Source organism: Pezoporus occidentalis, unplaced genomic scaffold (genome assembly GCF_034315485.1).
Source record: "Pezoporus occidentalis ecotype Australia unplaced genomic scaffold, CSIRO_AGI_Poc_V1 ctg17, whole genome shotgun sequence".
Taxonomy (NCBI): Eukaryota; Metazoa; Chordata; class Aves; order Psittaciformes; family Psittacidae; genus Pezoporus; species Pezoporus occidentalis.
The window spans coordinates 3,490,333-3,514,221 of record NW_026913531.1 but is presented as its reverse complement, the minus strand read 5'-3'; the positions used below and the strand labels follow the sequence as shown (position 1 = coordinate 3,514,221).

The window sequence follows — 23,889 nt, the reverse complement described above, 5'->3', positions numbered from 1 at the left end:
AAGGCATATCCTGAGATCTACTAAAGAGTGAAAAGTTCTTAGCTTGAATAATTTTTGTTTTCTACTGACAAATGGGCCTTTGCAGAGGTTTATTACAAAACTGACTTATTTGCAATAGATTCATTAGAATATTAACCACTTGACCTATTTTATACAGCCACTACTCAAGCTGGCAACAGGTTGACCTGAAAACACCTGTGAGAATTACCAATGGAGCTAGGGCACAGGTTTATGGTAAGTGACCTGGGACTTTGCAAAACACTTTAGAATATTAGTTAATGCATTATGCTTATTGTTTTACTAAAAACTGGGGTCAGCAGAGGCCAGTGACATTTTGCGTGACTGCAGTAGCTGTAAAGGATAAACCATGAAAGACAGTGTTACAGCTTTTTCTAATATGCAGCAGGTCTTGACTAGAACTGTTTGAACAAGTTCCCAGTACTGATGAAACCAGACAAGAGGTAAATATTCCCCCAAGGGAGCAAAAATCAGTAATTTCAGGTTTGCTTGCTACATGTATTTTGGCAAAGGGCAAAAGTCTGACTCTGGACTGAAATGCGTTTATGTTGGAGCTGTATATATGCAGAGAAAGAGAATTTCTGTCTCAAGAATCTAGCCTTGCAGGCTAGATTGCAGACTGTTACAGTGACCAGAATTTCCTAGCTGAATTATTTTGTTACAGCAGAAAATTTGCCTCTCTTGCACAGTTCTGTGTATGACTATTAGAGCTAGTGACTTACTATTACATAGGTTGGTTTTGTCTGAACTCCTGCTCTCCTTTCAGTATTTCATTTCTTTGAATGCCTTGTTGATCACCATTTATTCAATCTAAGATTTAAAATACCTTTGAGACAGTTATTTTAGAGATTGAGTTATGTTTTGCTTTCATTCTATAGAACTTTATAAAATATGTAGAGTAAGAACAGGCACTGTTGTTTTAAAACACTGATGCCAAAAGAGATGACATTGCTGTGTTAGTACAGCTTCTCCCAAGCTAATAATGGCCAGCTGCTATCACTTCTCCTAGAGAGACATTTTACTGAGTGTCCTACAAGATGCAGGTCTAGTATATCAAAAGCCCATCAGTGGGTTCACCTGCTACCAGCGAGGAGGCAGAGTGAGTTTGGTCATGGAAGGCAGTGGGTCCAGGACTTTAGGAGGGGTTGGGTTCCTGTGTGTCACTCAGGTGAGGTAGGTGCAGTTCTCTCAATTAATTAGTGTCAATAACCTGTGATTTGGATACTAAACCTATGCTAACTCTGCTGCTGGGTGTCCAAGAATATGCCATCCACTGCTCCTATGATATGGGAGGGTGTGTAAATACAGAAGAAATTAATACTATGTGAAAAGGAGAGAACTGGGTTTCATATCTGCTTCATGCCTTGCTGGAAAGAGTTCAACTCACTACTAACTCACCTGCCTTAGAGTCTGTGCAGTTGAACAAGTATCAAAGAGAAAATTCTCATGACAAGGCCAGGTAGGCTGACATCAATATGAATTGTTTCAGGACAAAGTCTTCACAGACAAGATTATTTAAATCCATCTACCTTGTAGTCATATATAGAGTGACCACAATTACAGTTCACTACTGACTGGTAAAGACAGGAATGATTCCATGAGTGTGTTTCAGCTCCAGCACATCTAATAGTGATCACGACACTAAAGTTTGCTTACTATTTTTGTCAACAACAGTTTTTTTCCTGGCACTTTATCCGAAGATAAGATCGTTAAGCAAACAGCACCTTTTATCCCTAATAAATTGCATAATACTGTCTCAGTGTGTTTTTAAAAGGAGTCTGTTACTTCTTTGTTAGTATCTGGTGCAATGTTGCTTCATCTCATAGCTCACACTTTCCCCATTAAGAGCAGCGTGTCAGGCTTTCATAGTGTTTTTTAATCACAGATTTGCCACTCTCAAAGAAAAGAAAATAGCCTGTTGGGGATGAATAGAATGGTTATCTGCTTTGACATGAATTTCATGCTTTAAGTATATTTATAAAAATATATAAAACAAACACAGAAGTTAACATGATATTCTGGCTTTTTACTTGTTTTCTAGCATTTTCCTGAAGAGGAGACTCTTTTTCTCCTGCCTTTTCTTTATCTTCACCTGAAAATCAGCTTTTACAAATGCAATTCTGCATATTTTAATGCCTGATGTAATCAAGGAAATGCATAGAAGTCGTAATTGAACTCGCTCAGTTAAGTCTCCATGTACAGAACTGCCGTCTAGATCCCAAGTGCTGTCACAGCATAAGTGCTGCATCAGTGACAGTTTTCTCATTTGATCTGCTCACAATGGGTGATTGTACTTCTGTCCTGGTGGGCTTACTAAAAACTTTGTGAAAGCCTCCTCCTACCATATGTTGACAGATAAGAGAATATGCTGTAATCCCCGTTCTTTGTAGAAGTAGCTGCTTGCCACTTTGACGGGGAATGAAATCCAGGATCCCAAAACCACTTTATGATTGTTTAGCTGGTCACTGCTCTGGATCCATTTCCTGAACTATCAGTATTTTGTCCCTATCATTTTCAGCACTCATCTACCAAAACTGCTGTGTTGTTAATAAAGCAAAGAAGTTCTTAGGGGAGTAAAAAAATGTTTTTGCTATCTATTCTTTATGACTTGACAGCAATCCTCTCAGAAGCCTTAAGTAGTTAGGCTGCCTTTCAATTCAAGATATTGTGTGTAGAAAAGACTCAATGAGCTACATCCAAAACATGATTATTGGCCTAAACTGTGAACTAACTCTCTAAATCCCAAACAGTAATCCCGAATATGAGCGTGCAGTGTCCAGAATGCCCTGGGGGAATTTACATTCCTTATGCACCTTTTCCCAATATGTGATTTCCCAGGTACACCTTTATCTTATCAGGTCAGAAAGAGCAGCACTAAATTAAATCAGGTTTCATTTTCCAGTCATCATAGGGCACAGTTTTGTTGTGGGGTCAAGTCTTATAGAGGTTATCAGCATAGCAGTGCAAATCTATGATCTTTACAAAATGAAGTGGGAGGTGTCTCTTCAAAAGAGGAAAAGAAAGCAGTTTGAGGAAATGCTTAATACAACAACAGAGTGACTGTAAGACTGTTTAATTCTGTCACCTGCTGAAGGGATTCAGACCCAGCACTTTGTTGATTCTTCTCAAAGCTGTCTTAACCACAAGAATGGAGGTTAACCTCTGGTGCATGGTCAGTGTACAGCTCTGCAGCTGTGGCAGTGCTTTGGGGTGAAGGAGGAGGGAGAGGAGGAGGAATACTGGTTGTCACACTGTGAAGAAACACAGGAATAACCTTTCTCTTGCTGATCAGGATACACTTGAAGGACAAGCAGGCTAGTTTTCTAGCACAGGAATGCATTATTTTTTCTAATTATATAATGAAAACAAAAATTCGAATACTGGGATACTCAGTCCTTGTGTGTAAATGGGCAGAATATTTCCTCCTACTGCTGGGTCCCAGAAGGAAAGACAGGTTTCTCCTCCATTTGTGAAAGAAGTTTTGAAAGGAGCTGGAAGCCTTTTCTCAGAGGAGGGTTTAAAGCTACAAATAAAGGTGAGAGTGTGGTGCCTCTAAACTGTTATGAGAGTCCGTAACTAGGCCATACGCTTGGTGCTTCTTATTAAAAAAGTTTAATCATTGCCTCATATTTAGTTTTCTCTTTCTTAAACATATAAGGTGGTTTCTTTTTTTGTTGTTTTTTTTGTTTTTTTGTTTTTTTTTGAGCTTCTTACAGGTGGCTGGATGTACCTAGTATTAAATTATACTAAGTAATACCTAAGTATGAAAATGAAACCCAAGATGCCAAAATGGTTCCACTTTGGAGCCAGGCTCTTTCCAGCTGGAGACACTAATTCTCATCATCACAGTGTCTAAACTCCTTATTCAACTCGGCTTTATTTCAGTTGTTATGTGGTCTGACTCATAGATCCATCACTTCAACTGGTTCTGTACTGAAATTTCAGATTGACAATGACATAACTGAGACAACATATTCAGTCTCAAAATAGCATATGTGTGGGGAAAATACTGTTTGAGAAGGCTATTTTTATATTAAAACCTTTTTTTCTCTCTCTTTTAAACAACAAAAAGATCACATAAAAAGATAAATTTTCATGTTTCATTGTAACAGTCATATCTGATTTAATTTTACAGTTTTGTTTTACCTTTCTTTTTCATCAAAAAATAATGCAAGTTTGGAGGAAAAAAAAGAAAAAGGTGGGGGAAAGAGAGAAGTGGTCATCCAAGCATTTCCTTGCCAACTATTTCTTCCATACCTGGAACTTTAGTTCCAAAAATCTTTAAATATGATTTCTGCAGACTAAATATTCAACTGATTGATAGGTTGCTTAGAATTCTTTTAATCTTCTGCCATGGTATCTTTCGTGTGCTCATAATGTCAGCAAGTCAGATAAAAGAAGTCAGACTGTATCTTAGCTGTAATATTTGCTAGAAAAAGAAAGACCCAGCCTTACAGAACCAGTTGCATTAAAATGCATTCCATTACCATTCGTCTGATGAAAAAAAAATCACCTAAGCAGTCTCACTTTAGGAACAGAAGTCCTTCCTGTCAAACCTTCATATCTGCAAACTCCTGTCACTGGCAGGTAAAGCCAATTATGTTTCTGCTCAGGTCTAGTTCTTCTGCTTTCTCAAGGAACAAAGGAAGAATTCAAGTGCCTGCCTACATAACAATGATCACAAGGGATCATTAGGGTCACTCACCTATGGGGGTACTTCTAAACTTAACTTCCAGCACAAATAGGAAAATGCATAATGGATGTAAATCTCTGTAAGACAGATGATCTTGGACAGAGGGCAGACTCAACTGCAGTCTGTATTTAGATGGTATTTAAGAGGATCAGACCCCTGCCAGACTCCTGAAGAAAACTACACATTTGGTCTAGTATGTTTGAAAAGCTCTTATCTGTTATTAGACCCTGAGATTAGAAATGATATGCATTACACAGCAAAGGAATAAGAATCTGCAGCAAGAAGCAATTTACAATAAATAGGTAGTAGCTATTATGTATCACATTTGATGCTCCAAAAGAGAAATGAAGTATGATCCAGAAGGTGATAAGTGAACAAACACAATTGATTCGGAGGAAGAGGAGGAGGGAGATGGGTTGGAACATTGCTATTGACTTTGTTGTGTTACACCAGGGAATGGAGGCTGAATGAAATATGTTTAGCTTGAATCTGAACTGCCAGTCTCAATCCTTTGATTAAAAATAAAAACTATTGCATCATGACATGCAGCACTCTCAATCTACTATTCCTGATGAAAAAAAGCATTTTATGTAGCTGCATTGCATTTCATTTAAGATATAATAGATTATGTCTAGTTTTGGGCTATATAAATGGGCCTGGTAAAATACTGGTTACAGAAGAGTTGATATCTGGTATTACAGAGAAGGAAATAAAAGATGGGGGAAAAATATTCTTACAAACATCTAGATTATCTAACATGAGATAAGAAACTCGCTAATGACCAAGTGTTATTTCTGGGATCTGGTATTATTTGTAATTTGTAAATCCTATAATTTCTTACTAAGCATCAGCCACGAAAGTCTTTGTTTTTTACAGTGAAGTACCACAGCAGCACAGAAAGAAGATTGCTTTCTCAATTTAAAGGTGTAAATCTAATTAATTGATGTAAAACTGTATTTTTAAGAAAATTCATTTTCTCAAATGACTAAGGGTTACAGAATTGTTTCCAGGATGATTTATTTCTATCATGTAGATAATACATTCAAATTTGTTAGATTTTTACTGAAGAGGCTATAAATTAACACCTCAGGGTTATGATATTTAATTAGATGCGCATCAATATTAATAACCAGCTGTGACTGTCATCTACACTTTATCTGGTTTAATACCATACACTGTATTGCACTGAAAAATGTATGTATACAGTTGAAAAGGTAGGAAGGAAAGGAATGGGACTTGGAAGAAACCACACTGGAAACATCATCTAATTGCTAATTAGCCTCCCCAAATATCCAGTATCTTAAATGGTTAATGTGCTTTTAGCAATAGAAAGGAATGAGTCACGCTGGCATATGCAGTTGTGCTTAACAATAAAATTAATCTTTCAGTTTAAGGAGGAAATTGTTTATTGCACATTTCCTCCTTTCTTCCCTGATTGAAATGGAGCATGCTGAATGTCATTTGAACCACATTTTATTCTTACTTGGTGTTGTAGCCTGATCTAACATTTTGGTAATATATTTAAACTCCATGTAAAGGTTCAGTTATTCCAGGTGGCTGGAGATTTACCTATCATCATTTTCACTAGGCACTGAGAGCAAATCTTAGTTGGCCATATACTAAACTTCTCAGAACAGAGCCATTTGCTGTTATATTTGCAGGAAAGGCACTGGAGGAAAGTAATTTGTGAACACAGAAGCAAGACCTGGTTGAACAACCAAAAGATTCAACGTCATTAAGGTGGCCACAAACATTTCTTCTGGATGAAACTTCTTAGCCCTACAAAAAGTCAGCACTGCACTGTTGAAGCCCTTGTAGTGACACCATGGTTTGCTTGAGCTTCCCAGAAGAACTGCTGAAAGAGTCCCCACGCTGACACGTAACAAATATGGAAAACAGCAGAGTCAGAAGAAGGGTCAGCAGAATTATATTTATGGAGACACAGGGACCCAAGGACTTGGTGTGGATGGGTAGCAGCTGCTGTTCCAGCACAGGCTGCCAGCTCCAATCCCAGGCATGACGCTAACTCCTGCAGCCTGACAGACTCTTCTTCCACTCCTGAGACACAAATTTGCCATCATCTGCTGGCAAATTGCGGATTTAACAAAGTGACGTGTACTCTTTCGGAAAGAGGGGGATAAAGAGCTATAACCAAAAGAGGTGCCCAAAGAGAGGTGCGAGGTACTTAGGTGCCAACCCTACAAGTACAGAAGCTTTATAGGCTCCATACTTTTTGCTCAAATGCTCTTTGACCACTTTCAGCTGTTTTAGCATACCTGGTGAAGTTCTACAGCTGTCACAGGGCAGCAGTTTGGCACTGATTTCCTGCCAAAACCTGAAAGGCATCTGCAAACTAGTTGTTCCTTCGCCTAAGTGGTATGTGGACTTGGTATTATATGTTGCCCCAAGCATAAGTGCACATCTTCAAGAGACTTGACTTTTCCTATAACAGGTATAATTTTGTGGGGTTTTTGTTTTTTTAGTTTTTAGTTTTTAGTTTGGTTGGTTTCATTGTTTAGGTTTTTCTTTCTGGTGGCGGGCAGGGCAGCGCTTTAACACAACCACAGAAGAGGCAAGTATTGCTTATATTGCACAGTAGTTATGGTTCTTGTAGTAAAAGTACTTAAACTTATTTTTCCTTTCATAACAGTGAACTCCAGAACAGTAAATATGGTTTATTCAAAGCAGAATAGACATTCTAGTGCCTCTAAAAAAGAGTTGGAGAACAGCTGAAGAATGAGGAAGCCTCTAAAGATCCTCTAGTCCACCCCCTGCTTAGAGCAGGGTTACCTACAACAGGTTTCTCAGGGTTGTGTCCAGTCAAGTTTTAAGTATCTCCTAGGATGGAGACTTTATAACCTCTCTGGGCAACTGTGCCAGTGCATTGCTACCCTGACAGTTAAAAACCATGTTTTCTTACGTTCAGAAGGAGCCTCCTGTGTTTCAGTTTGTGCTGATTACCTCCTGTCCTGTCACTGGGCGCCACTGAAAAGAGCCTGTCTCTGTCTTCCTTACTTACTACCATTAGGTATTTGTACACATTGGTGAGATCCCTTGAGCTTTCTCTTTTCCAGGCCAAAGTCTCCCAGCTACCTCAGCCTTTCCTCATATTAGATGCTCCATGCCTTAATCATCTTTGCGGTTCTTCACTGGACCTGCTTGACTATGTCTCTCTTATACTGAGGAACCCAGAAATAGACTCAGCACTCCAGATATGTCTTATCAGGGCTGATAGAAGAGAAGGATCACCTCCCTTCACCCTCTGGTGACACTTCCTGGTATAGCCAAGGTTGCTGTTGGCCTTAAGTTGCTGTGGAAATGTATTTCTGTCTTGTCCATCAGGACTCAGCTCTTTTCTCACAAAGCTGGTTTCTGGTCAGTCACCCTGCAGCATACATTGGTGCATGAGCTTATTCCTGTCCAGGTACAGGGCTTTGTGTTTTCCATTGATGAAACTTCATGAAGTTCCTTCTGGCTGTATCTCGAGCCCATTAAGGTCCCTCTGAATGGCAGAACAGCCATCTGTCCTATCAGCCACTCCCCTCCCAGTTTTGTATCATCTGCAAACCTGCTGGGGGTGTATTTTGTCACATCATCCAGGCTCCTGATAAAGATGTTAAAATGTACTTATCACAATATTGGGTACATCTCCAGTGACGAGCTTCAAGCTGGACTCTGTGCTGTTGATCACAGCCTTCTTCCACTTCACTGTCCATTTATTTAGTCTGTACTTTGTCTCAATTTATTTATGAGGATGCTAAAGGAGACAATGTCCAATGTTGAAATCATTGCTGAATTGAAGATAAACAGTATCCCTTACTCTCCCTTCATTCACTAGCTAATAATTTCATCACAGAAGGCTATTAGGTTTTTCAAGCATGATTTCCCCTTGTAAATCCATGCTGTCTACTCTCAATTGCCTTCTTGCTCTTAATATCTTTGGAGATGGTTTCCAGGAGGATTTGCTCCATTACCTTCCCAGGGATCAAAGTGAGGCTGAAAAACCTCACCTTAAAGGTTGAACCAAAATAGCAACTGAGGAAATTCTGGTATGCAGCATATAGAACACTTGTTGAGATGGTTCCTGGGTAATAAAGCTGCTGCCTTGCCCTTTCACCTAAGCCAGCAGAAGAATCACGGCGCAGGACTGAGTGCCTCTGAGGGGGCCTACTGAGGGTCACATTTGTCAGGTACAAGACTGGCTGCCTTTCTAGTCTCTGACAGATAGAGAACTTAGCTTTGACAGACCCACTGAAGTGCTACTAATAATTCAGCAACTGGGATTTAATAGGGCTTGTGAGTCTGATGATACTTCTTTGGTGTTGGGGCTTCAGTTTTAATAGTTTCCTCTCTCAGTTTCTCAGGGAAATGGTGAGAAAAAACTTTCCTTCTTGCTTCAAAGAACAAGAGAGTGAAGGCACTGCTACTATAAGTATTGTAGAGAGGGCAGATTGTGTGTTTCCAGTATTTGATGCGACATAAGCCCTCCACACGTTCTAGCATGGCAGTCAGTGCTGGGAGTGCTGGTGTCAAATGCAGGGTATAGAGTTCACTGCTGGGGTATAGCCTATAATCAATGTGAGTTAGGTGTTTGAGCCCTGGAAAATCCTACTGTTGGTCCGTTTATGGCAGAACCACCAATTAGGTGATAGCATGTTTAAACAACTGTGGGAAAAGATACAAATTGTCTAATACTGGGAGCATCAAGCACCTCAGTGCACTGGTGAAACACTGGGGAAGAAAAGTAGAAAAATATTGGAGGAGAACAAATGCCTATCATCTTTGTGGTTAGTTTGCTACGCACTGAGTGTATTTATATGTAATACTCATATCACCAAAAGTAACCACTGCTTTGTAGTGCCATGCTGTGAAACATGCCCTACAGCAAGTGACTCCCCTGAAAATGATGTTACAGCATCAGTGTATCAATTGCTTTATTGCTCCACAGTGTCATTTTCAGCAGCTTGTGCTTCTGGGAGCAAAGCAAGGCACCACTTTCTTGCCAAGAGTGTTCTTGTAAAAATCTACCAGTATAGTTATAGGCTGGCAAACAATTTCCATTCTCAGGTGGATAATAGCCACTTTGCTTCTTCAGATCTTTTATTCTCTACCCTACAAGTACTTTCAGTGCTCTCTGCAAGCAAATAGATCTTCTCTGTATTTAAAAGCATGGGTGACTGGCTAATAATGTTGAAGTGTACAACATGCTTGAATCAACAAACAAGGGTAGATCTACTGCTTCTTGAGGGAGGAGTAACATATGTTTACTGTCTGGCTATAGTCACAGTTGATTAAATCATTTGCTGATGCAGAATAGATAGCACTAAAGACCCTTAGGGTTGTTTTTGCTTAATCATGCAGGGTACAATATCATCTATTGCATTAAACTATGAGATGTCTGAAATCCTTAAAGTATGCTTTCTGCCCCTCATTTTGTGCATAGAATCACCATAGAAGTCATCCATTGCCTTCAAGTAAAGAAGATAAAACAAAAGCAAAACAACAAACCAACCCCTGTCCCCTGCAAATTTGAGCCTGGCTTTCATAAGGAAAATCTGTCCTTTTAAAATTCAACTTTATATATTTTACTTATCTTAGGTATCCAAGAATTAAAGTATTTTTACATTAAATATTTCCATTTTACCCAACAAGCGGTTTAAAAGTAAAGCAAGAAAATGCTTTTGCAGAACATTTATTTTTGCTGCACACTTTATACTACTGTCAGTTAACTCAAAGTCATTCTTATAGGTCTTACTGAAAGGCTATAAAGAGCATTAAACCTTGAGAACTTACACATCCCAAGGCTGTTCCCTCAAAGATTTGCAATTAAACTAACTCGTATCTCATTTAACCAGGTAGGTGACAAAAGCACAGGTCATGCAATTCTGTACTAATGTGCATTCCCAGAACTGACTGAGAACATGGTGGTTGTATCCCAGGGACAGAGTTAGTGAGACATGAAAGAGAAAACGAGCTTGATGGATTTATCTGGAAAGTGTTCATAAAGGTATTGATAGTTCATAAAGGACTGAAAAAGTCAACATGCCACTGAAACAAAGGCAAATGAAACAGCTGATGCCAAAATCTATTGGAGAAAGGTTTACTCTTATAACAAAATGTGAAAAAGAAACCCAAGTCACACATTCTTGGCTGACTGAGGGACCAAACTAAAGCACCAGGTGGGTCCAATGATAAATGGACTTATTTAAATGTGACTTATCTCCTCAGTAATGTATCTCTCTAATTCAGGCATAATTTGCTGCATTTCACCTTCAGCTCATCCTGAAACTCCAGCACAGGAGAAAGGTTTCCAGGTCCTGTGGGACCTGCTTGATTGTTCACATGGGACAAGCTCTGGCTAGAAGGACAGGAGGATGTCAGTGTGGCAGAGCTGGTGGCTAGTATCTGACATGGGTTGACCAGATCCTCACTAAGACATCCTGCAACTTGCTCCCAGATGTTGAGTACTCAGGCTGTCAGGTAGACATCTCATCGCATATTGCCCAGCCAATCTGCCTGATGATGGTGAACCACCATGGAGAGTTGAGGTAGCCAAATGCTTCCCAGTAACATACTTGCCCTGGTCCACTCCTGAGGACCAGCACACTCCTGGGCACTCATTCACCATTCAGCAAGCAATGGCTGCTCCTGGATGACCAATAAAATTTCCAGGGATCTTGGAAGCTATTTGCACCTCAGAGGGGGTGACATCAGCAGATGGCATATCTTGCTCAGCAGAAACAGAACATTTTTTCCCCTCTCTCTGAGACCTGATGGTCCCCTCAGGAGCAAGTTACTGCTCCAAAGTGGGTGCCCATTCTTGATGCAGGGTATCAGAGACTGCTATCTCACATCTTCAGTTACGCTCATTACTCTTGCCCTGATTCTGGAGGATTATGAGCTTTTGGGCTCCGTCATCCGAATTGGTTACTTTAAAAAATGGATGTCAAGTCCTTAGCAATAGAAACACTTCAGTGCTCCCTAGGAAAGGATCAAGTGAGGTGAAAAGGATGAGACAGCAGGAATTGATAGAAATGTGGGGAATGAGAAGAGTGTGAAAAGTAACCCCGTGCACTGGTTTCCAGGTTGTTGTGCCTCTTTTTACAATGAGCGCAAATAGCTCCAGCCGTTTTTCTGGTAGCGGATGCAAACAGCACATCTGGAAGTCTGTTCCAGATTAAAACACATAAAGTTTTGTTGTGAACTAGTTTTCCAAGATCCCATTATAGTGTATTGGGTTTGCATGACAAGAATTTGATAGAGGGGGTGTTTACTGGGAGTGGCTCTGTGAGAAGTTGCTGGAAGTTTCCCCCATGTCCAACAGAGCCAATGCCAGCCTGCTACAAGACAGAGACACTGCGGGCCAAGGCCAAGCCCATCAGAGGTGGTGGTAGAGCCTCTGGGATAACATATTTAAGAAAGCAAAATAGTTGCTGCACAATGGCAACTGCAGCTGGGAGAGAAGAGTGAAAGTATGTGACAGCAAAGCTCTGCTGACACTCAGACCAGTGCAGAAGGAGGGAAGGACATGCTCCAGACACCAGAGCAGAGATGCCCCAGCAGCCTGTGGTGCAGCCCATGATAAGGTACCTGTGCCCGTGCAGCCCATGGGGGTCCACAATGGAGCAGGCCGATATTTGAAGGAGGATGTGACCCCATGGGAAGCCCACTCTGGAACAGGTTCTTGGCAGGACCTGTGGCCCTGTGGAAAGAGAAGCCCACACTGGAGCAGGTTTGCTATAGGATTGGTGACCTCACATGGGACCCAGGCTGGAGCAGTCTGTGCCTGAATGGTTGCACCGCGTGGAATGGACACACGCTGGAGCAGTGTGTGAAGAACTGCAGCCTGTGGGAAGGACTCACATTGGAGAAGTTCATGGAAGACTGTCTCCTATTGGAGGGACCTCACACTGGAGCAGGGGAAGAGTGTGGAGTCCTTCCCTGAGGAAGAAGGAGCAGCAGACACAACATTTGATGAACTGACTGCAACCCTCCTTCCCCATCCCACTGCATTGCTCAGAGGGAGGAGATGATAGAGAACTCGGGAGTAAAGTTGAGCCAGTGAGGAAGGGAAGGATGTGGAGAAGGAGATTTTAAGATTTATGTTTATTTCTCATTATCCTAGTCAGATTGGATTGGGAATAAATTAAACTAACTTTCCCAAGTCGAGTCTGTTCCACCCATAACAGTAACTCGTGAGTGATCTCTCCTTGTCCTTATCTCAGCCCATGAAGCTTTTGTTGTATTTTGTCTCCCCTGTCCAGTTGGGGAAGGGAGTGATAGAATGACTTTGGTGGACATGTGGTGTCCATCCATGGTCAATCTACTTCATCATTATAGCAGCGTAGATCTAGCCAATATAGTCTGTGAAGGCTAGGGAGCAGTTTGCTGTCCAGTATCTCAGGCTGAGATGGATCTGTCTAGGTGTGATGGACTGTATTGACTAGACGACCTTTGCCTATAGTGGGTGCCTCAGGAGCTCACTCACAGGTAGGTACTGATGTACACTTTAACATAAGTGTCTTTGGGGGTGGAATTTCTTTCCATGTCTCATATTCAGAGAGCTGGACTGGAGGGGCAGTGGCCCACAGTAGCAGTCAGAGTTTGTGTAACAAAGAAATGGGGAAAGTTTGCAAAATGACTGTGGTGGTAAACTGTCCACTCTGTGATGAGTTGTTCAGCATGTCATTCTGCATCCAGTATGCAAACACACATACACACATGCATATATCCACACATGAATAAATAGTCGCTGGGGAGCCTTATGTATTTTCCTATTGAAAGAATGTGATCTGTGCAGCTAATAACTTATGAACTATCCAACCCACTTTTGAGAAGTGGTCTACAGCATATAGCAAGAGCTGAGTCCACAGTGAATATTTATGACTGAGATTATAACCCAGTGAAAGTTGATGTTTGTAATACAAACACTGTTACATGTTTCAACTGTGTCTTTGCCAAGCGACGCCTGGGAGGCTAATCTGATTCCCATTTAAAGAAGTGGAAAGCTTCCCACAGACTTCAGTGGGTTTTAGGATCAGACTTGCAATGCCTGTGCATTAAACATCCATTTATCTCTCTGTTGCTCTGAATCAGTCGAAAGTCTACAATACCAAATTGGTTTTAACTGTGAGACCTGGGGGAGCAAAGTACTTTCAGCATAGCATGCAGGGAGTGATATGAACAGCTTCCATTAACACAAGGGGGCAAATAGTGTGTAATTCTGTATATGTTACAAAAACTTTTCCTCATAAAATGTACTGCATTACACATAAAAATTGCTCCTGCTATTTTCAGTTTCCTAGATATTTATTGGACATTTCTACCATCAGCCATTTCTTTGTGCAGAATGGTCTATCTGTTTTGGGGAATAGTATATTGACACATAAATTTTGTCCAAAATATGCAAGAACCGTATTTTAAACATGGGGCCTATTTAAGTGATAGACCATAGATTTAAATCTTCGACTTTGTGAAAGGAAAACAAATTGTACTTTTTCCTTTTCATTCTATAATACAAGAGTTTAATTGTTTCAGCAGAACCGATAGGCAAGTAAAGGCAACACATTTTACATAGGTCTTTCCAGAATGAACAAAAGATATCTAAATAGAATTTCAAATGGAAAATTGTGCACATAAATTTACAAGCTTTCCCTTTTGATATAAAATCTTTTGTCAGGTTTTTTTTTTTAACATTCCCTGAGATGTTGTGTTTTTCTTTTCAGTACAACAAAATACTAAAGGCTTGTGCAAGAAGGGTGAATAGGAGTTTTGTCAAAATTATTTATGAATATTTTTTTTTCTAGTATGTTGTGTAGAGTACCCCATTTCTGATCATAAGTAATTCCAGATTTCTGTTATTACTTTTGGTACACCACAGAAAACCATGTGGCTAATAGCCTATTGGTTACTTACAAAAAAGCAGCATATAAACTGTTAAAATGGAAGTATCTGGTGCATTTGGAGGCTAATGTATTTAAAATGCTCTCAGCAGAACTCTATGATGAACAGGGTTGATATATTGTGATCCTGTTTTTCTGCATGGCATCCACTAACAAGTAACAGCTCAGCAAGCAGATCTGAACTCTTTCAGACTAAGTAATATCAGCCAGGCCATTCATGTTCATCATTTCTGTCAAGGGGAAGAGGATACTTCATTATCTGAGAACTTTTTAATGGTCACTTCCGACATGCCTTCTGTGCCTGGGCAGCATTTATCCTTACTCATATTCAGCTTCAAGCTGACAGACATTCACAGAGAGAGGCTTCTGTGATTATCTTTTCTCTATAATAGCCACTGTAGGTTTCCATTTGGGTTGGGGTTTGGATTTTTTTGTATTCCTAAACATCATATTATCTTTTTATAAGAAATAAATCTTCATTTTTGAGCACAACTCTGCATAACTTCTCTGTCTGCACTAACAGGTATTTTTTGCACGTTCCAATTGAACAATTTTTCATGAAATAGATCATCAAAAGAAAGAGTTCTGCTAAGCTTTCTTTATTCTTGGACTTTCTCTCCAACAAAGTAAATAGAAAATACTATTTATGGTACGGCCTTATTGAGTGAGAAGCAAGTAGCAGATTTTTGCACGTCACTTTCTGAAATGAGTAATCTCTAACAAGCACTACACTGAAAAATGCTCCCCTAAACATGATTAGATTCCTGATATGTTCAGTTTGCTCCAGAAATTAATTATGAAAGTTGATCTCATCAGCTGTAAGTTGTTTTATCTGCACCTCCCACACTGTTGCTCTGGGCTCCATGGTCTGCATTGCTTCATGGGGCTGAGGATTCCCTCTCTACAGGTAGATATTAGTACAGTCTCCTCTTATGTAGCTCCGCTGATAACTTTGAACACCAATGCAGTAAGTGATCACAGAGCTGGCACTGGTATTTGGTAATTATAAGGGATAGAAACTCCGATAATTGAAGGATTAAGCTGAGCTGGCCAATACTTAACCAGGGGTTAAGATAAAATGCACCCTTCATGCAGCTTGTTTTCCAGCTGCATGAGCACAAAATTCCTTGCATCTGTTTCTGAAGCTCCAGTTCCTGTCAGTACTGGATTTTGTGATAGTCTTACTTTATTCCGGTATTGTTTTTCTCTTATACGGTCTGAGATATTACAAACCTCTTTTTCAGTATGCTGACTTGAAACCACTGGGAAAATTCTTCATGTAGTGGTATCACACTCTGTGGCTGCCAAATGTAACCTCTTCCATAAATTGTATGCCTTTAAGAGGCATATTCTATGATTCTATGATTCTATAAGAGGTATGTTTAGTGACTGAGGAAAATTGTTTCTGTCCTGAGTTAGAAAGAGAGTGTGTAAGATGTTAAGCATGATGCTTGTGACCTGGGACTTTCCCACCAGCAAGGTGCAAATACAGTAGAAAATTAAAATAATAACTTAAAAGAAAGAAAGAAAAAAGGCACATTGATGTGCAGTACTCTTCCAGAAACAAGATGATGCATGAACAATACTCCAACTGCTGCGCTTCTTGGATGGGACCCAACTTCTGCACTAACCAGAGGGAACCAGTTTTGTTTGCCAAGCTATATACTCCCATATAAAGGGTAGAGTTAACAGGCCCCGGTGGAGGACCCAGTGTTGGAGCAACAGCCCTGGGAAGCAACAGACACGGAAGCTCATTGCTCCCCAAAGCACCAGCCTCCACTTCTGAGCTATCGCTGTTGCCACACTTCAGGGAGAACACAAAGGAAACTGTGACTATTGAACTCAGACATTTTCATCAGAGCTAAGCAAATGTGCAGCAGAAGGATATACCCAGTTAAAAGAGATCTGCATCTGCGCAGGGAGCTTGAGAACAATCTGCGTTCTATGTGCGACATATGAATGTGGTTAGGAACTGTCCCCTTAATTGCCCTAAACCTTTCCACATGCAAACAATGAAAGAAAAGTTGCCTGTGAATTACTGTGCCTTGCAACCTCCATTTCATTCCTCAGGACAGTCCATTGCTGGTTTTCAGTTTCCACTTCATCAGTCCCTACCAGGACATTTTCATCTCTGATGCTTCCAGAAAACCCCTTATCCTGCCTACATGCAGGGTCAGCCAACGAGAAAACATACGAAATATTTCTGAAGCACTTTGAATGGTATCTTCTTTGGGATTGCATCTGTAATATATGATCCTCCCTGTTACAATTTGCTTCACAATTATGTTATTTTTAATTTAGTCTCAAACAAGCCCAGAGAAATTTTTTCTTGTCTGTTATTCACCACAGTCTACTGGATGCCACCTCAATAAAATGCCTAAATACTTGTAGTGGTTAAAGTGCTCATTCTGTTCAGGGTCTTGAGCTCTGTCACATTAGCTGAACGCTTGAGCATATGTTCACATCCTCTTGAATCACACCGTTATTTAAATAACATCTGTAATTTCACAAAGTCTTTTCTACTACCTTTAAAAATCACTCAGATTTAAAAAACTGACATAGGGGTCAGGTTTATTCCTAGCACGACTCCTCTCTAATCATTGAAACTACCCCAGAGATGAATTTGGGTCAAGGTCTTTTCTTCACACCATTTTCTTTAATAGTTCTATTACTTCTGTATATGCATAGTATTAGAAATATCTCAGAATTAATCGCTTCTGAAATAACCACAGTTCTTTCACAGAAGAGATGTCCTGGAACCCTGCATTTACCAAGACATTATGTATAGCTAACTAGCCATTTCTTCTAGTTGTCTGACCAATTAATCAAGTAAATCACTCATTGCTGTGCTTTTGTGAAACTCATAAAAGATAATGCACAGAAAAATGGACAAGATATTAAATTTCATTTAGCTTCTAGTTTATTGCCTATTTAATAAGAGAATGTAAATAAGAAACCAGACTCAGAGCTATCATATTTCTTGTAATTTAGGCAGCTGCAAGTTGCTTATGAGCTTTCAATTCTCTACTGTGTCTTACGCAGACATTTTACGAAGTGATGTGAACCAAACAAGCATTACGAAGATCAGCCAAAGTAAATCTACACTATCAGAAATTTGAAACAGTCAGAATGCCCTGAGCACAAAGAACAGGTTATTTATTTCCTTTACATGAAGGAAATTAGTAGGCACAGACACACTTTACAGATTTGCTTACAATACATGTAGTACTTGCTAAGTATAATCTTGAGCAAGTCATATTGAACAACGAAATCAACACAGCTCAAGTACTGGAGTTAAACCCCTGAGCTTGGAAATTGAATAGACTCATAGACCACTTAAGTAACTTAGCTAGGAAGAAATGTTGTTAAAACCCAAGACCAGTTAATATTCACTTTGAGCTTCACCACCAGTTATAATGAAGCAGTTATAAGTATTTAGATTAGGTACTCACAACAGGAGTGATGCTGGGATGGGCTGAAGCACAGAGGCTTTCTCCTGCAAGGTTCAGTGGGGGCTGGCAATCAGCTTTGGTCTGCTGTTTCCCTTTCTGCCCTTGTTTCAGTGTTCTATTTGACTTTCAATCACCCTCTAAGGTCCCTGCCTTTATTAAGACTGACTAAACATCTTTAGTGAATCTGCTCCTTATAGAGCTACTTCTTGTAAATACCTGTTAATTATTCAGGGATTTTGAAACCTTTTGGCTAGCCGATGAATTAGAAAATCTACTTGCTAAAGCAGTCTAGATAATATTTTTTTTATTTCAAAACAAAACCAAAAAGCAGTAGTCTTGAAAAAAATATTTTTTTAACAAAGAACAGAGTTTGTACACGTGCAGGCTGAGTATCTTCCCATGTAGTCTTTGCTAGGTAATAGGTTATTTGAAACTACAGACAAAAATGTATAGTACTATTATCTTTTGCAAATAAAAATGCTTATTTCCATTGATATTGTGATAAGAATACACTAAACACCAGTGTTTAGAAGGGACGCAAGTCCATATAGCATTTTATTTTCTAAGACAAGATGGATTTTTTAGTGTTGACAAAAATATGGCAACATCTCCGCAGAACTATAAGCAAGTCCTTTGGGTTCTTGGCCACTAAACAGAGAAGATTCAGAATTCTCAAGCATTTCAGAAACCATATACTCTAATTTTTCCATCTCACGAAAACTGCACATGAATTTACACTAGATGTGGGCATGTCAAGCAGAAGAGAGCTTGAAAAGTTTATCTTTCTGTGGTGAAATTTGAAGCTTTGTGTTAAAGTTTATTAAAAGATGCCTGCTTCCAACATACACTTGTCTATGGTTTTGGTAAGTTTAAGCATAACCAAAACAAATTCAAAACCTGGGAGCGCGAATGTGAGGTCAACTAAACAGCATTTAATTATGAGTCTTCAAATTTAAAAAAGTTTGTAGTTACTCTTCTTTTGGGATCTAAATGAAACTTTGCTTTTTAATTGGTTATTTTGTTTGTTTTCTGTGATTCAACTAATTTAAGTAAAGGATGAACCTAAATTTGTATTGATTCAGTTTTGTGATTATATGTTTTACACAGGAAAGTGAAAGTATTCCTTCTTGAACTTCTTGTAATATGCCCAGAGAAAAAAAGTTTTATTCACAGTAATATTAGAAATGAGATATCTCTTGTTCCTTACTGAAAGGGTCTGCAGGTGGGAGTAGACTAAAATAAAATTCAAGATAAAAATGATCTCAGAAGAAACCTGGTGGATGACGGTTCAGATTCTCAAATATTTGACGTGATGTGTCATAGTGTGACAGATTGACCTTGGCTGGACAACACATGCCCACCAAAACCACTTTATCACTCCCCTCCTGACCTGTGTTCAGCAGCAGCAGTCATTTTTCTCCTTCTTAGTAGCTGGTGCAGTGCTGTGTTTTTGACTTTCAGCCTGGGAACAGCACTGATAACACCGATGTTTTTAGTTGTTGCTCAGTAATGCTTACTCTGACCAAGGACTTTCTGAGTCTCATGCTCTGCCAGGGAGGAGGGGAAGCCAGGAGGAAGCAAAGACAGAACACGTGACCCAAACTAGCCAAAGAGGTACTCTATACCACAGCATGTTATGCCCACTATATAAACTGGGGACAGTTACGTGGAAGAGGTGGATCACTGCTCAGGTTGGGCTGGGTATCGGTCGACTGGTGGTGAGTGGTTGTATTCTATTCCCTTGTTATTTCCCTTATCATTATTATTATTATTATTATTATTGGTGGTAGCAGCAGTGATTTGTGTTATACCTTAGTTACTGGACTGTTCTTATCTCAACCCGTGGGAGTTACATTCGTTCGATTCTCCTTCCCATCCCTCTGGGAGCTGGGGGAGGAAGGGGAGGGTGGGGAATGAGTGATGGTCTGCATGGTTCGGGGTTGCCAGTTGGGCTTAAACCATGACAGTTCTTTTTGGTGAGCAACATGGGGCACGAAGGGTTGAGATAACGACAGATCTGACCAGTGTGTGTCTAATTGTATTTGTGATAAGCATTAATTGTTTTGGATTAATAGTCACTCATCACAATGCTGATATATTGGCTCTCAAAGTTTTTGTTCCTGATCTCACAGTTTCAGTGTATCGTATCTTACAGCCAGTATTTGCTGTGTTAGTGTTTATTGGCTGGGGGCCTTGGGCTAAGGTTCTTGTTTCATTGTACTTTATGGTAATGACTTGTAATACAATAGACTCATTGATCATGAAACTGATCTGGCTTGTGTTCCCAGTGTGGTCACCACCGCTATACTTTGGGAGGTATATAATACAAGTGTTTAGCAATTACACATCTTTTTTCCCCTCCTTGGATGGTCAACCTGTGAAGGAGACATTCCCTTACCTTCCCAGCCACCCCACCAGACCATTTATAGCATCATTTGAGAGTTCTGAAGGTTTTGAAGGGCCTTTGGGTACCCTTGAGACCTGTCTGCTGATTGTGATGGGGATCACCATGGTGGCATGCATACGGAGTATGTTTTATCCACGACCATTTCATCTGATCTTGAAAGTTAAGCAGAGTTGTGTTTGGGTCCTGTCTAGGGTTAGACAACGATATAGGAGGACTAAGATATTTTCCCCGAGGCTGGACAGTCATGAGTGGCAGGGTGTGTGGGACAGTATGGGCAAGTATCTAGTCCACTGGGCCCCTCCAGTGCTTTGGAAGCATCAGAGATGGAAGGCAACTGTATGGAGTCCCCAGCAACAAGCTGCAGAATTGCAGAATTGCTGAGGTGAGTAGCTTGAGAGAGGACGCCTTCAACACCGGAGCGGGGGGGGGGGGGGGGGGGGAGATCCGTCCAGGAGCCCCAACTCAGAGCGACAAGGGCCACCGAGGGAGCCTCAAGTCCTCGACAGGACCTGCCCGGAGCCGGCAGCTCATCTGACGAGAGCGAGCAGCTGACACACGGGGGACGGAGCCTGAAGCAGCAGCACCAGCCCTGACTGGTTAAAAACCTGCCCCAGGGAGCGCGGTGAGGCAGTTTGCGCAGCAGTTCGAGCGGGATGGCGAGCACTCGTCGTATGATCAGGGCCCCGTCTGGGGGCTCTGCTCTGGCTGCCCCGGTGGTGGCAGCGTAGGCACCCAGACAGAGCCGACGAGAGGGGAGGCTGCAGTGCAGAGCTGGGAGTGCAGAGAGTGCCTGCACTGGTCTGGTGAGGGGAGGGTGCACAACGGGCAGGGCTGCACTCGGTGTTCCCTGGTGGAGGTGCTCCTGCAGCAGGGGCTGAGCTGCGGGATGCTGTCAATAGACTGCGAGATGTCAGGGAAGCTCAGAGGAAGCAGGAATGCTTGCACCTGGCCCAAACTGTGCAGGGGCCTCGAGCTTCCCCTCTAGCTCATGAAGGAACGAAGGAGGCCGTTAACCCTGCAAGCTGGGAATCAGTGACAAAAAAAAAACAACAAAAAAAAGAAGGAAAAGGACAACCAAAAGCAAGGGGCTTCCCCCTAAATCCCCTGTCCCCACACAGAACCGCTTTGCTGTCCTGCAGGGGACTAATGAGGAAGCGCACTGGAGCCAGAAGCAGCCGGCTGGTGCACTGCTAAAGAAGATCTCTACTGGTGCCGCTAGGAAAAAGCGGCGGGTCGTAGTAGTAGGGGACTCTACTTTGAAAGGGACAGAAGCACTCGTCTGCCGGCCAGACCCCGTCTCAAGGGAGGTGTGTTGCCTACCGGGGGCACGGATCAGGGATGCAGCAGAGAGGCTGCCTGCTCCAGGAAGTCCCACGGACTATTACCCACTCCTGGTGATAGATGTGGGTGCTAGGAACACAGATAGTAGTAGCCTGGGGAACATAAAGAAGGACTACAGAGCCCTGGGAGAGGTAGTTAGAGGCTCTGGAGCTCAGGTGGTCTTTTCATCAATTCTCCAGGGTACAGGGGAGGACCTAAAAAAAGGTGGGAGGATTAGCCAGGTTAATAAATGGTTAAAAGGGTGGTGTCATAGCCAGGGGTTTGGGTGTCTTGAACACGGGACCCAAGTTTGTAGGCCAGGTCTACTGGGGGCGGGTGGAGCTGATAGGGGAAGAGCAGTTTTGGTAGGAGGCTTGCCAGACTGGTCAAGGAAGCTTTAAACTAGATGGGAGGAGGGGCATCATTCCATCCCAACACATCCAGTCGATTGGCAGCACCTATAATAAATGCTCAGAGCAATGTAGAGATATCCCAGCTGCTCCAGCCAATGAGCCGGCTTCAGTTGAAGCTCAGATGCCTCTATACAAATGCCCATAGCATGGGGAACAAACGAGGAATTAGAGACGTATGCACGTCTACGGGGGTATGATATAATAGGCATCACAGAAACATGGTGGGATGGCTCCTATGATTGGAGTGTTGGAATGGAAGGATACAGGCTTTTTAGAAAAGACAGGCACTGCAGGTGGGTAGGGGGAGTTGTCCTTTATGTTAGGGATAGGCTGGAGAGTATGGAACTGTCTGGGGACAGGTGAGCAGTCCACAGAGAGTTTGTGGGTCAGGGTTAAAGGGAAAACAGTGATGGGAGACATTACTGTGGGGATCTGTTACAGACCGCCTGATCAAGGAGAACCTGCGGATGATGCACTCTACAGACAGATAAGAGAAGCCTCACACTCACAGGCCCTTGTTCTCATGGGTGACTTCAACCACCCTGACATCTGTTGGAGGGATGGTACGGCCCGGCACAAGCAATCCAGGAGGTTCCTCGATTGTGTGGAAGACAACTTCCTTTTGCAAGTAATAAAGGAGCCGACAAAGAGAGGTGCCGTGCTTGACCTTGTGCTCACCACCAGGGAAGGGCTCGTTGGAAATGTGATGCTCCAGGGGAGCCTTGGATGCAGCGATCACGAGATGGTCGAATTTGAGATCCTCAGGACAGTGAGAAGAGCGTGCAGCAAGCTCACTGCCCTGGACTTCAGAAGAGCAGACTTTGGCCTCTTCAGGAACCTGCTTAGTAAGGTTTCGTGGGATATAGCCCTAGAGGGCAGGGGGGCCCAAGACTCTTGGTTGATATTCAAGGATCACCTGCTACAAGCTCAGGAGTGTTGCATCCCAACTAGAAGGAAGTGCAGCAGGAGGGTCAGGAGACCTCCTTGGATGGATAAGGAGCTCCTGAGGAAAATTCAAATGAAAAAAGGGGCTTATAAAATGTGAAAGCAAGGACAGGCAGCCTGGGAAGAGTACAGGGATGCTGTCCAGGAAGCTAGCAACCAGGTTAGGAAAGCTAAGGCCCAGTTAGAATTAAACTTGGCTAGGGATGTTAAGGATAACAGGAAGGGATTCTACAGGTACATAGCAAATAAAAAACAGACTAGGGACAACGTAGGCCCCCTCAGGAAGCTCTCAGGAGAACTGGCTACCCTGGATTTGGAGAAGGCTGGGGTTCTGAATGACTTCTTTGCCTCGGTCTTCACTGGCAAAGGCTCTGACCAAACCACCCAAGTCTTGGAAGGCAGACACAGGGACCGTGAGAATGAAGACCTTGCACCCACTGTAGGAGAGGATCTGGTTGGAGACCATCTTAAAAATCTGCAGGTGCACAAGTCCATGGGACCTGATGAAATCCATCCGTTGGTCCTGAAGGAGCTGGCAAATGAAGTTGCTAAACTGCTGGCCATCATATTTGAGAAATCATGGCAGTCAGGTGAAGTTCCCGATGAGTGGAAAAAGGGAAATATAACCCCCATTTTCAAGAAGGGGAAAATGGATGACCCCGGGAATTACAGACCAGTCAGTCTCACCTCTGTGCCTGGCAAAATCTTGGAGCAGTTTCTCCTGGAAGGCATGCTAAGG

General features: G+C 41.8%; 1 protein-coding gene across 1 annotated transcript in view; it reads right to left on the bottom strand.

Moving 5' to 3' along the window:
• Nucleotides 1–23,889, bottom strand: part of TRHDE (thyrotropin releasing hormone degrading enzyme) — a 702,876-nt gene that overhangs the window by 36,300 nt on the left and 642,687 nt on the right. The window lies entirely within an intron of this gene.